Below are 5,865 nucleotides of genomic sequence, written 5' to 3' on the forward strand. Positions count from 1 at the left end.
CACACAGTGTTCTTATTTCCCCCAGGAGGACCCAATGGCTCTTTTCCTTCATTTTACCTCGCTCTTCATTCCCACTTACAGGCCCCCGCATAGTTGCTAGCCCAATCCACAGCCTAAGGGGATCTTGTCAGCACATTCAAGACAGCACATTCTCTGCCAGCTCTCACCAATACACACTTCATTCTCCCTGCTTGTGCCAAAATAATTAATAAGTGCTTTGTACCTTATCTCTAGTGCTCTCTGATTTTCCTTGGCTAAGGGTTTCTTAACAGAATACCAGAGATTGGATGGCTTAAACAACAGAAATTAATTTCTTCATATTTCTGAAGGCTGGGAGTCCAAGATCAAGGTGTCACCAGAGTTAGTTTCTTCTGAGGTCTCTCGCCTTGGCTTGTAGATGACCATCTTCTCTTTCTTTCTTCACATGGTCTTTCTCTGTGTCTATGTCCAAATTTTTTCTTATAAGGACACCAGTCATATGGAATGTGAGCTCACCCTAATAACTTCATTTTACCTTAATTATCTCTTCAAAGAAGCTATCTCCAAATACAGTCACATTTTGAGGTGTTGGAGGTTAGGACTTCAACTTCTAAATTTTGAGGGGACACTATTTAGCCCATAACACCCATTTAAGAAAATGAAAAGGGAAAGTGGGAGTATGGAAAACACATGACTGATTACTTTCCGTACATCAGAGTCAGGAAAAAAAGAACTCTTGTCCCCAAGTAAAAGTGATGTTCTGGGACTGCAAACAGCGTGAAAAGAAAAGCAATGGAGTGCAGGGCCATTTACTCACTGGATACTAGAAGCACTGTGCCTTGGCCCTATGAACTTTTCCAAGGCCTATGAAAATGCCTGAGAGCTGAAATTTAATCATTTCCAAATACAAAAAGAAAATTATTACAATAATAATAACTAAAAATAACTTCATGTCCAATGAAGTGGACATTTGGCCTCTCCTCTTACCATTTCATCTTCTACACTATCAATTGTTATCTTTCTAAAACACGGATCTAATATGTACAATGTCTTATGTAAAATGTTCCAGTGGTTCCTCATTACTTACGGGATGAGGATTCCGGTTTTCAGGCGGGCATAAAAGGTCAGGTTTTATTTTTTAACTACACCCAGCACTCTAATTACTCCACCTTCTCACCCTTCTCCAAACACTCTATATTCCGTTCTCTCCTGCATCTGTGCCTTTGAACACGGTGCTTATTCCTGGATAGCCCCTGACCTCTTGGTTCCACCAGTGAAAATCCTTTATCTTTCAAATCCCAGCTTCAGTGTTACTTCTGCTGTAAAATCTTTACTCTGAGGCCATGTTAATTACTTTTCTGTGTTCCGTAGCACTGTGTACTCACTCCTAAAAGTAATTCTTAAATATGAATTCTTATATATGAATGAAACTTCATAAATAATGATGAAATATTATTTCATAACTAGCGATTTCCATACCACTACCCCATGAAACCTATGAGTTCCTTTACTGTACAAACCATTACTTTGTCCATTTCTTTTCCTTTCTCCTTTTCATCTCTTCATCCTTTTCTACTTCCTTTCTCTTTCCTCTTTTTTAAAAATCTTCACCAGCCATTTTCTATTACGCCTATGTTAACTTCTGCCTTTGGAAGAGCACTCCTATCTGCATGCAAAGTCACAGATTCATAAAATTATAAATGTGCCAAATAACGAAAGAAAAAAATGGATAAGTCCTAGTTCCACAAATGGCAAGAAGTGACTTTTTTTCTCTGGGAATAAAGGCACTCAAATCTTCCACAAATTACCACCACCTGTGACAACCTTCGATCAACGAAAACAATATCTTGTTACAGTGGTAGTTAGCTTCTCAAATAATTTCCAAGTGCATTATGAGGAGATATATTGGGTTAAGATTTTTCCTTTCAAAATAATTAGTAATTAGCAATTATTGTTTTCCATTAATTATTGGAGTAGAAATTTACATGCCTGAAGATGTTCAATCAAAAAAGTACAACCATGAATGAAAGATGTGTTAAAGGGGATATCATTGTTGAAATTGCAATAAAGTACCACTTAGGGGCCTTCCAAGTATGAGAATGTATCACTACATGAAGTAAACTACACAATAATGAAAGTAGCGAAGACAACGCAAATCCTGCATAAAATGAAACATAAAGTACATATCAGTCCATTGATACATGGAGCTACATTCCAGATCTCCAGATGTCCTGTTATAGTCTTTCTATTGCACCAAAATACCTGCATGCAATATTTTCCAATTACTTGAGAAAAAAATGAAAGACTGAAAGCAAAGAAAATGTGAACCAGAAGTGCGAACAGAAATCAAAGCTTTCCAGTTCAGCAGACCTAAAGAATTTGACTGCAGGACAAAGTGATCATTTACCCCAGTCAGGAGGAAAACTGTTGGGCTGAAACAAATGAAAGAGATTGTGAAATCCTCTGATGATATTGATGACATTTCACCCTATCCAAAGATTAACTCAGTGAATGGTGTAACTAAAAGAATGTGACTTAAAGATGTGCCTTACAAATACTGAAACTCCATGTTTTTCAAAGAGATTAATCATAATAGCATGAGGATAAGGCATGATTCTGACTAACAGAAAGAAGCTAATCTGGGAGATCCTCTTGAGTAGATTAGCCATTCCATGCAAAACGTCACAGTGGCAAACAGAAAAGGCATCTCTGAAATGTACAATGAAGAAGGATGTTAAAAGAAAATTTGTTTACCCAGAGTCAGTGAATAATACAGTTTAGTCTTTATGTAAAAGGCTCAGTCAGAGCAAATGATGGGGTGTCTTTGAGGGGTTCCAGAAATTTGAACCAAGGATGAGAATCTGAGAATTTGTTGCTGCTTCATTCAATTTCTGTCACCTCAATGGCTACTCATCCTCTTTTCTACCCCCTACAGTCATGAACAACCTGGATTTCATGTCACAAGAGGAAACAGAGTCATCACTTCAAGTACTGCACCAATCAAGTCTGTTCTGGTAATAATGTGAGGTAAATGAGACATGTAATGGGAAGAAGTGAGTAGATTCCCATGACACATAAAAATTAGTACGCATCACTTAAATAGAATTTATTCTATCAGCAAAGTTAAATGGTTCTTAATGTATGTCAATAAAGGTGGGAGTGAGGGCAGACAAAGGCCAAGGAAGAGGAAGATCACAACATGAAAAAGAAAAATGCTTAATAATAATGAAAATATTAATAGCATATTATATTAAAATTCAAAGGAACAAATATTTTAGTTGTATTATGTATGTGAAGAATATGAAGGATATTTGAGCAAACAGAAAGATATGAAGGATGTTAAAAATGTATATTTTTCTGCATTGGACTGCAAGCAGTTTCCAAACTGAAACTGGATAATGTTCCCAAAGTAATGTGAAAGACACTTATTTGGAATTCAGAATATATGTTCCCATAGAAACATTGTTGAAAATGTCAACTAGGTTCCTAGGTTACCTGTGAATTCTATTTAAACCACATATGTAGCTAAAATACTATTAATTTGTATTTCAAATCAGTAGAAAATAAAACTATTGCATTGGAAGAAGAATAGCTATTGGAAGATGAGATAATTGAAGAAATAATTGTATGGAATGCCTGATAAAGGGCATCTAGGAAATATCAAGAGGGTTAGATGTGGATGGTACAGATCTTTAGGTGCATTTGCAGTTCTTTCTTCTCTAGCTGTGTGCTCTCCCTTACTGATTCAATTGAGTGCATAGCTTTAAATATCACTGGTTTGCTGAAATTTCCCAAATTTATAACTCCAGCTCAGACTTCTTTACTGAAAGCCAGTGGAGTTATATGCTTTCTCCAAGTCTTTTGTTCTGCTGTTCCCATTGCCTACAATGCTTGTCTCTGCGTCCCCACACAGTAAACTTCACTGGGTTCATTGGAGTCTCACTCCATTGGGTCTTTACTGAAATGTCCCCTCCCTAGGCCTTCAGTGGCCATCATACCTTTCTTAAGAATCCCAACTTCCACTGCAACCCTTTGCATGCCCAATCCCTCTTTATTTTTCTTCTGTCATTATCACCATCTAACAGACTAAACATTACTTGTTTTCTGTCTTCCCCATTCTAGAATGTGAGCTCCCTAAGGGCAGTGGCATTTGTCCCCAGCACCTAGAACAAGGCCAGGCATACAGTAGGCACTCAAATATTTGTTAAATAAATTGAATGAATACATGAATTAAATACCTGAATGAGTAAATAGATGACCTTCTTTTTTAATTTCATGAGTGTTCTGTTGGCATGGCTTTTGCTTAGCCTTATCATCTATTACAGAGATACATTTTTTCAGATGGCAAATAGAAAATAAAAGGGCAGTAACATCATATATCAACTCTCTATCTCCAGTCTTGCCACTCTCCAATTAATTTTCCACCCAGCAATCACAATAATTTCTAAAACTCAGACCTGCTGAAACCGTATCTATAAAATTTCATGGCTTTGAAGACAAAGTTTATCCTTTTTAACCTGGCTTTCAAAACCACTCATGGTCTACCTCCTTCATATCTTTCCAGCTCCATTGTGAGTTAATTATGTCTCTAATAGGGTAGAAAATGAGGCAATAAAGAGGTTTAGAATCAAAGATGACTCCTATAGTGTCAAAGGCAGTGGATGCTGGATCAGGGTATTTTGGTGGCTGTTGTGAATATTTAGTGAGCTGGCCACCTGCCATTCATACATAGGAGGCAATCCCTAAATCCTTGTTCATTACTCAGAGTCCCTATACTTTTTAAGCTTAAAGTCAGTGAGTTAATCTATTCTTTCTTTTCTTGAATTAAATATTATACAAAATCCTAGTATTAAAAATATATATTTTAAGTGAAGCTGTTCTATTTAAGGTAATGGGTGTTAGGGAGGGTAGGAATCAAGCCCTGATCATTCATTTTCCATATGCTGTAGCCTGGTCCCTGAGGCCCCTTTGAGTGACCCCTGCTAGTGAGGCTCCAAGCCCTAAGAATATCAAGCAGAATATCAAGTATGCACTGACACATAAGAAGAAAGCCTTTCAAAACAACCGTATCTACTGGTTATTTATAAAAATTGCCCAGGTAACTGAAGTGCATTTGCTTCTCTCTTCCCTGCTGCTTAGTGTGTAACAAATAGCAACATCTTTAAATGGCAGGAAACAACAAGACAAGAAATATGTCAGCATCTGTATTGCTCAGGAGATGGAACATTATGCAGGTTTGTGCAGAATGATTGGCTCTCAAGGGAGTAATTAGTATTTGGCGCACTTCTTACTGGCGCTACCTCAGCTTCCCTGCCAGAGGATTCTGAGAAAAGGTTCGTTGTTTCAGTTTCAAAATTGCATTTTAGATCGACTCTTTGAATAGAGTGCATGTAGGGACAAATGGCACGAATGTTTAGCAAGCGGTGTTTGTATTCACATTCTGTCTCTGAGCCTCAGGTCCATGACAAGCTTATTTTTTAGAAGTCTAATAAAAAATTGATATTAAGAAATTTAAAGAAGAATTTTCAGCAGCCAGAAAACATAGTTTTTATTTTCAGATATGAAGATGACAGAGCTTCAAAGGAGGTTGTGGGGGGTTTCTTTGTCAAGCCATTTGCGGATGGCCAAGTTTATTTTTAAACTGAGAAATAAGACCCTATCCAATTTTGAAGACCAAATTTGTGCCAAACAAAATCAACCTGAAGTATTGGTCCACTTTGAAGAAGAGCTATGGCCAATGAAAACGTAATGATGTCTCTGATTTGCAATGAAGTGCATATACAAATTGATGAATTTCTCTCTCTCTCTCTCTCTCTCTCTCTCTCTATATATATATATATATATATACACACACATAGTTTTTGTTTGTGAGATGGAATCTCGCTC

At 37.1% G+C, this 5,865-nt stretch overlaps 1 long non-coding RNA gene across 1 annotated transcript; it reads right to left on the reverse strand.

Annotated features, from left to right (window-relative positions):
• Positions 1 to 1,516: 1,516 nt before the first annotated feature.
• Positions 1,517 to 4,512, reverse strand: LOC134756523 (uncharacterized). The gene is made up of 3 exons (XR_010129260.1): positions 4,437 to 4,512; positions 4,218 to 4,295; positions 1,517 to 1,645 (listed from the first exon to the last, which is right to left on the reverse strand). It is a non-coding gene; the product is annotated as an uncharacterized lncRNA (long non-coding RNA).
• Between the last annotated feature and the right edge of the window lie 1,353 nt (positions 4,513 to 5,865).

Source organism: Gorilla gorilla, chromosome 10 (assembly GCF_029281585.2).
Source record: "Gorilla gorilla gorilla isolate KB3781 chromosome 10, NHGRI_mGorGor1-v2.1_pri, whole genome shotgun sequence".
In the NCBI taxonomy this organism is placed as follows: Eukaryota; Metazoa; Chordata; class Mammalia; order Primates; family Hominidae; genus Gorilla; species Gorilla gorilla.